Genomic DNA, 9056 nt, shown 5'->3' on the forward strand with positions numbered 1-9056 from the left:
AATAAAATAATATTCAGGAATAGGGGGAAATGGATGGTTTACATACTTTATAGCAATCCATAGTATGAAATATTATACAACAATTAAAAAGAATGAGGAAGATGTATAAGACTGACATGGAAAGTTCTAAGATATTGAGGAAAAAAAGCAAGTTATAGGACAGAATATGCAGTATCAGCATAGTAATGTTATATTAAAAAGTATTTGAATATGTAATGTAGATATGAATAGATAAGTATCTGGGAGAATACAGATCAAAATATTGGTACGTACCTCTGAGGAGAGAAATGGGATTATACGGCAAAATTTTTAGTCTGCATATTTTTATAGTGTTTTAATTCTTATAACATTAAACTGTTTTCATTTTGTGATTTTTAACAATATTCTTTAAAGTATGAAATAAAAGGATTGAAGTCAGTTGTTTTCTTTCTGTCTTTTGTTGTCACTGTTGTTTTTTTCTAGCAGAAGAAACCTTTCCCCTCTTAACTTTTAAGTAAAATTCCAACATATGTGAAACCTAAAATCAGCACAGGCTTAATTACAAACCAGCTTCAAAGGTTTGAGATCTGCGCAGTTACCTGAGCCCCACCCTTGATTTAGTGTTCTTCTGCTGCTGTCTTGACAGTCTTAATAATTTTTAATTAGGGGCCCCGTGTTTTCACTTTCACTGGGCCCCATAAATTATGTAGGCGGTCATGACAGTAGATTAGACACTCTCTGAGTTCCAAGAGTCTTCTTCGTGCTTTCAAAGTATCAGCACCACTCACTGGCCAACCAATGGTAGGGGGTTTGGGGGATTGGGAGTTGAGGGGGATGGAGCCTTGGAAATCAGCCTCCTCCGCCAGAGTTCTGAGCAGCCGTCAGCACCCAGGTCCTGAAATCACAGCTTTAAATGACTGATGATTTCTGGCAATACATGGGCTCAAGTCTTTGCAGTCAAAAGTGTGTCAATGCCAAGTATGTCTGCAGCACTTTCATTGCATAGCATTTCTTTTCAAATGTCTTCCTGATTTCTGTAGAAATTCCCTCAGAGGACAGGTTAAGCCAAAACCTGCATATGACATCAGAAGTGTAATATTTTCTTGTTATCTCACCTTGGAGGAGGTAGGGTGGCTGATATTTCAGGCAGAGGAAGAATATGAGAAAACCTGTGTTCTACCTCCTTTTTTTTTCTTTTTTGCATTAGCAGAAAAATTAAATTTTCTTTTCATGGTTTACTGATATGGGATTCCACAATGATCCCCTTTTTCTCATTTTACGTAAATTGCATTGTTAAAAATGTTTGAGAGAAGATTTTCGTGTGCAGGAGAGACTAATTGCATCTCTGTCCTGCAAAAGGAAGTGAAATGAGTTTCACAAGGCTTGTCTTGGAAAACCCACCCCAGTGCCCCCAAACCAGTTTCCTCTTCTACCAGCTTGCTTAGAAGCCAAACATTCCTTTCTAAAACCTTGCCTGAAACAGTTGTGTTCCTACAGCATGACTGTTTCATGTCATGCCCTTTCGTGGGAATACTAATTCCCCATTGCCAGTGGCCTTGTCTGCCTTCCTGCCTTTCTTCCTTTCTTTTCTCTTTTCTGAAATCTGTACTGTACAGAAAAATCACCAAAATGTCCACCACTCCAAAATAGCCTCTTTTAACCTTTGGGTGAACATCCTGCAAATTATCTATGTAAAGTAAAAATATAGATATGGCTATAAATACATATTGACATAAATGCCTTTTGCCATTGCCTTCTTTTCTATTTAATAGGTTAAAACACCAATTAAATTATAATTGAATAAAATACAATGAAATGTGTCAGAAAAACTACCTCCTCATCAAGTCCTATTTAAGTTCGAACTTTTATGTTGGCATTTAAGACAGTTCCCATTCCCTGGAAGATTTTCTTCTCTATTCTTCATTTATCTGAATAATATTCAAGTCATACTCACTGTGTGAAATTCTTTAAAAGTATTAGAACAGCTGTCCTACCCCCATGTAGGCATCCATCCAATAATCCCTTATCTCCTCGATCCTCTAACCATCCTATATTTGCCACTCAACATTTACCATTCAACATATACTGACTGTTGTTGTTATTTACCTTCTTCTAAACTGAGGTAAAGACTGTATTGCACATCCTTTTATCCCTTGCCTTCTTTAGCACATTGTCCTAGATTCAATAAGCAGCTGATGAATATTTGATAAGAGGGGTGAAGATGCTGTTACCACCACGTAAGGGAACTTCACACAGATATTGATTCCTAAATATCTGTGGAGGTGCAGGCACCACTTTCCCTAATCTTTCTCTCTCTACGAGCTCCCTAGCAATTTCTATATAGTTCCAACTCTGACACCACTCTTGTTTAGGGTCTAATGGAGAGTTTGGGCTTCCAAGATCTTTCCTTAACATCATAGGGCAAAATACAGTTTTCCTCCCTCTCCTTCTTATGCCCTTTCTCTCTTTCAACTCAATATCCTTAAAAACAGTGACTTTGGGCTTCCCTGGTGGCGCAGCGGTTGAGAGTCTGCCTGCCGGTGTGGGGGACACGGGTTCGAGCCCTGGTCTGGGAAGGTTCCACATGCCACGGAGCAACTGGGCCCGTGGGCCACAACTACTGAGCCTGCGCGTCTGGAGCCTGTGCTCCGCAACAAGAGAGGCCCCGATAGTGAGAGGCCTGTGCACCGCCATGAAGAGTGGCCCCTGCTTGCCGCAACTGGAGAAAGCCCTCGCACAGAAACGAAGACCCAACACAGCCAAAAATTAATTAATTAATTAATTAATTATTTTTTTTAAAAAAAACAAAAAACAGTGACTTTATCATTTTATTAACGGGCTGGAAGCCAGGGGCTTCCCAGATGCAGAATGAGTAATGTTCTCCTTGTGTGATCAAGACCTTCACATGAGGTTTTACGTATTCTATTCCTTCAGGCCGTCACTTCTCTTTTTTTAGTGCCCACTGTGCTCCAGGGACTGTACCAGGTGCTTTATACACAGCATTTCACTTCCTACTCACAATAAGCCTTCAAGGTCGATGTTCCTCCATTTTGTTGATGAAAAAAGGAAAGCTCAGAGACATGAAGTAGCTTGCAGGGATCTCTCTGTCCTGGCAAAGTTTTAAAAGAGGCACATTCAAAGCAGATTCGATGAACTAACTAGTGGCTTCACAACAATGTTAGTAAATGAAAATATTGCAGAACCCTCCAAGGAAAGGTGCTCATTAAAAATTCCTATTCCTTTGGGAACATGCATAAACACATATTCACTCCTCTTTAGCTTTCAGTCCTGAAATCTCTGGGCCCTCAGTGAGGCCTTTTGCCAACATATCCAGGGCTTAGGGTTTTCACAGGAATCCAACATCCTTCTTGATACTAAGGCCACCTCTCAGGACTCGCTGGGCTGGGGGTGGCCTGGTGACAGGCAGGGAGGACAAGCTGGGACCAAAACTCGCTGGGTGGGACGGATGCTGGGGTTAGACCTCGCTGAGGCCTGGGAGGAAGCCTATTTCTGAGCACCTAGAGATTATGACAGTGGACGAGAAGAAGTCGTTCAAGAAATCTGCCAAGGTCAAGAATTCCAAGATGCAACAGTGGGGATGCCCTGTGACTGTGGTCGCTGCTGTTTAGGAGAGCTTCCTGTGTGCCTGGAACTTTACTTACAGTATCTATGGTCTTTAAAAAGGGTTTCCCAAAGTGTGGTCCATGAGACACAGTGCTTTGAGCTCAGAAGCAGCTCTGGTGGAGTCAAATGAGTGTGAGAAACAAAGTGTACTATTTTCACCCCACCAAAAAAATTAGGTTATTAAAGCCTCTAAAAATAGAAAAATAAGCAACAAACAGACAAACTAACAAAAACCTTGCAAACAAGAAGCCATACTGAAAGCATTTAGCATAAGAATACGTAATGAGCAACATACAGTCTCTGAAATGTTGAGAAATTTTTGTTAAAAGGAAAGAGACATAAAAGGTGGTAGCTTAAATATACAGGATGAAGGATATTTTCCTACAAGAGGGGAAATAGGACCTGGTTTGCACACGGAGGCAAAGTGATAGGACAGAGGCAGAACTTGAAGATGTGAGAAGATGTAAGAAGATGTCTGTTTCCTCAAAGAAATTGTGAGCTCCTTCGTGGGATGCCTGAAGTGGAGCTCGAAAAGAGTTTTTGAAATTGCAAGGAAATTGATCCTGATGGAATAGGATCCCGCCCTCCCCCTCAGACAAACAAGGGTCTTCGAGGGAGCCTGAGGAAGGAGAGTGAAAAGAACTTTCTCGGAGCTTAGAAGGGCCGTGGGAGAGGATGAGGGAAACATGGTGTGTTCTGAATGGAGAAGCGCTACACCGAGGAGCTGTCTGGCGGTGGAGAGAAGATTCGCAACAGGTGGCCTCCATCAGCCCAGTAATGCGGAAGCCGGGTCACTGCTGGCGGGGGGAGCTGGCAGCATTTGGGAGCGAGCCTGGCAGTGGGAAAGGAACGGAGCGAGACAGGAAACAGCTGCTGGCGCCCACGTGTTTGGGAAGCAACAAGAGATGCATAAAGTTTTGCTGAGTAACACTGAGACGAATAGTCGTGTACAGGGGCGCTTAAGGACATGGTCCCTGGAGCCAGATGGAGCAGGTTTGGGTTTGAATCCCAGAACGCCACCCCCCCCTCCGTTTGGAAGGTGGTAAGAATTAAATCAGGTCATATATGTAACACTTAGAAGAGTGCCTGGTACATTAGTAAACATTCATAAGTGTTAGATATTATTGTTGTTGTCGTTATTAAATTGTGGTGGAACCACTCATAAGAAGCTTGTGATCTTTCCTAAAGAAACATGAGGTCACGTGGGACAACAAAAGCTAGGAGCCTAGTCCTGATATGGGACAGGTACCCAAGGCTGAAGCTTAGCCCGGCAGGCACTGGTGTGGGGGGGAACGCGATGGTGGGGGGCAACGCGAGGCGGGGGGCGGGCAACGCGAGGGAGTCTGGGTTCCCAGCTAGGAGGAGAGCATAGGGAAGCCCAGGAGGGAGGTGAGGCATCTCAGATTGAACTTCTGTCTGAGGAAACGCTCAGGGTGATGACAAAACCTAATTTGTTGACATAAAAATCATGGCCACCGTATGTGCATTCATCCCATTCCTTTGACAAAATTTTGCTGAGCATCTATTATGTGCCAGCCACTCTTCTAGTGCTGGGGGTACAGCAGTCCACACAACACACAAACACCCGTGTCTTCATGGAGCCCACATTCTAGCGGGACCACTAGCAATCATCCAGCTCGGCCCTAAACTCCTTCCTCACACGATTACCTTCATCTTCTCGACAAACCAATTAGGCAGGTATTACCAAACCCATTTTTCAGACAGAAAATTAAATTTTGCCGCAAATCAAATAACTAATAAATGGCAAAAACCAGGTTTCCAACACTGATCTAATTCTAATGTTTGTACGTATGAAAAAACGTTCTGTATTTCATCTCCGTGCTGCTGAATAATTTTGGTAGGTGAAGGGGAAAGCCTTAAGAGTTGAGGGACTGAGAATCTGTAAAGTCAGAATGTTAGGCCCCCTCGCATAGGTGCTAAGTTCCTGGAGAATGAGGGGAGAAGATGAGGTATGGAGGGAAATGTGAACTTAGCAATGAAGTCCTGGAGGAAGTGAAAGTGGGCTGTGGAGGTGGTAGGCGAAGGCGAATAGGTGACGGAGCCGTAAAGTAGGAGCAGCCCTGGTTTGCAAGATGATCAACTGCTTCCTCATTCCTGCTGAGGGGGGAAGGAGTAGGTGAAGTCCTGTCCTCCCTCGTAGGTCTCGGATGCTTTGTTCAGGCAAGGGGATGAAAGGGCAGGCATGGGAGAAGCCAAGGTTGGAAGAGCCTCCCAGAGCCTCCTGTCAGAGGCCAGTAGATGATGGACAGAGGGTAGGGGGTGGGGGAAGGATTTTGTTTCCAGAAAGTTGGCAAGAGAAGCAAGGAAGCTGGGAGACAGGCTGGAGATGCAGGTAAAAGAAAAGCAGGAGAGCACTGTGTACCTGGAACCTTGTGAGAGGGGGTTGAAGGGTCACGTGTGCCACATTCCAAGTAGAATGTCAGAGGGGGCAAGTCCAACTGCAAACTCACCTGCCTAAGTGTGCACTCTCGTCAATGGCCTCCTCTCTGCCTTTGGCGCTGGGGAAAGGAGGACCTGGCATCACCAGAATTTTCCAGGGAAACTTGACTGTTTCTAGTCTACCCCACTGAACTTAGAGGTATTTGTGATCACCAAATTGGGAAGAGCAAGGATATCACCAGGTATAAACAATTTCACAGCCATACCTGCTCATTATAAGCTTGCCAGGGCCAGGGTGACACCAAATCCCTGATTCTTGGAACCATGCTTTAAAATTTCTGATATCTGAATTGTCCAGCTAACAGGTACTGAAGAAGGTTATCTGGGTGGTCTGGCCTAGAGGAAAGGCTGACAAAATGTAAGTTAGAGATTTCATCGGTTGTTTTTTAAAACAGTTGATCTGTTCCTTTTGACTAATGCTTCTCCAAATTTGTAATTTTAAAGGTTTTGATGAGGTGCGGGTGGAAGGAGGAGGGATCCATTCAGTTGTACCAAACAGTCCTAGAGGCCCATAGTGTAAACATATAGGAATGAAGAGATGGGATGTAGGAAGGGGAAGACAGATTCTAGCTGACGAGGCCTAGAGTGCAGGCACTTCCAAACTTTCATATGACTAGGAATCACCTGGGATCTTGCGAAAATGCAGAGGCGCATTCAGTGAGTCTAGGGTGGAACCTGAGATTCTGTATGTTTAGCAAAAGCTCCCAGTTTATACTGATGATCTACAGACCGTACTTTGAATAGCAAGCATCCATACTACATAACTAGTCAAAAGTTAGCTTCAAAAGATGGCTTATTTTGAGGCAAGAAGGCTGCTAACCAATCCATTAAAACATACTGGGCATCAAATTTATGTTTAATAGTAGGATGACTGCAAAACTTGTAACCAGAGGTTTGCAGGTTGAAATCCTGTTTCTACCATTTTCTAGCAATAAAACTTCGGGCAGATCATGGATCATTTCTGAGTGTCAGTTTCTGCATCTAAAAAAATCGAGGTAATAAGATCTGCCTTGGTTGACTGACTATACAGGGTGGATGTGAGAATCAAAGAAACAACTTAGTGAAAGTGCTTTATAAACTGAAGGTGCTGCACGTGTGTAAGCATATTATTATTATTTGTAATATTTGAAGCCAAAGAAACCTTACAATAGCTCCCATTTCTACTGTTATAAATAGATAGATACCATTGCCCAGCTTTTGCACTGTTAAACCCCATTCTACAGATGAGGAATGTGAGACCTAGAACCTTAAGATTAAGCCCAGCTGCTGAGTGTTGATGCTGTGATACGAACTCAGCCTGACTGTCCAAAATCCAAGCTCTTATTATTCAATGTATTCAGTTGACTCATTGTAGCAAACACCCATAGAAAAAGCATCATAGAAAAAAGTGATAGTCTAGAGCAGGGGTTGGCAACTTTTTTTTTTTTTTTTCTGTAAAGGGCAAGATAGTAAATATTTTAAGCTCTGCATGCCAAATTTAGGTCTGTCTTGCAACCATTCCATTCTGTCATTGCAGCACCAAAGCAGTAACGGACAATACATAGGAATGGGTATGGCTGTGTTCCAATAAAATGTTGTTTACGGAAACAGATGGCAGGATGAATTTGGCCTGTGGACTATAGTTTGCCGATCCCTGGTCTAGAAAATTCTGAGTTGTCCAATATGGTAACCACTTGCCACAGGTGGTTATTTAAATTTAAATGTATTTCAATTAAATTAAAAATTCAATTCCTCGGTTGCATTAGCCACATCTCAAGTGCTCAGTAGACACAGGTGGCTGGTGCTACTGAAATGAACAGTGTAGAAAACATCTCCATCATCACAGAAAGTTTTATTGGAGAGCCTTCATCTAGATCATCTTTAGGATGGGGGAGAAATCCCTTATGAGTAGCTGTGAGGATATGGAAGTTCTGAGTCCTGGCTTTGCTCTATGACTCTAAGTACATCATGCGAATTCCCAGAACCTTGGTCAATGTGCACAGAAAATGGGGCTAATACCTTCCCCACTGTGTTGTCGTGGGAACTGAATAAGGACATACGTGAGAAACACTTTGTAATTTATTAGGAGCCGCACAAACATAAGCCATCATTAGGACTCTGTTATTTGAAATGTGAGGAAATGTATGGAGGCAGAATTTGTGTAGCTACCTGAATTGAGAAGAACAGATTTTCCTTTTAAATCACCCAATGGAAGCCATTAGGATGTCAAAGAGTTACCAAAATAAGGAAACCTTATTATTTGTACAGGATTCTAATTTTCGGACAGGAAAGAGACTAGGTAGATCTCAGTGGTCATTGTCTTTCAGAGCTTGGAATTGTGTTAGTAATGCTTGCCACCTTCAGGATACAGACAGACTGTCTGGTTGGGAGCTGTGATGAGATCAGGCAGGTCACAGTGTCCTTCCTGAAAGAGATCAAAGGTTTATTCTTCTTTGTTGCACTCAAGGTTCTGGCCTTTTCCTGCTGCTTCAACTTTACAGGGGTCCCCTTTGAACAACATCCACTGTGGATCCCCACAGAGGTCAGAGATAAAGCTCAATTTTGCTACAGAGTGATAGGCCAGGCCCTTGGTTGCCCGGACTATTCCAGTATCTCTGTGGTTCCCAGTACCTCTCCTTCTCTCTGTTTCTAATCGCAGCCATAATCACTCTTCTAGGACCATCCCTGCTAATCACTTCCATTCCTGTCAGTCTACCGTCCCTCTGTCCCTCAGGGATTCTGTCCCACAGGGTCCTGGGGAGCAGACCACCCTCCCGTGACAATTTACTATAGTTACTCAGTTGAGTGCACAAAGGAAAACGTTTTTCTGTTTATGGCTGGGTACCACCCTCTGATCTCTGCTAGTTACTACAAGTTACGTTTCGCATGGACCCTTTATTATGACTTTTCATATGAGCTTCCTAGATCCTGTCTCACCCTTTTCTACCTTCTTTCCTATTTCCTTTTACTATTATTTTTCTCACTACAGTACTTAAATACTCTTAACAATTCAA

Source organism: Eschrichtius robustus, chromosome 13 (genome assembly GCF_028021215.1).
Source record: "Eschrichtius robustus isolate mEscRob2 chromosome 13, mEscRob2.pri, whole genome shotgun sequence".
In the NCBI taxonomy this organism is placed as follows: domain Eukaryota; kingdom Metazoa; phylum Chordata; class Mammalia; order Artiodactyla; family Eschrichtiidae; genus Eschrichtius; species Eschrichtius robustus.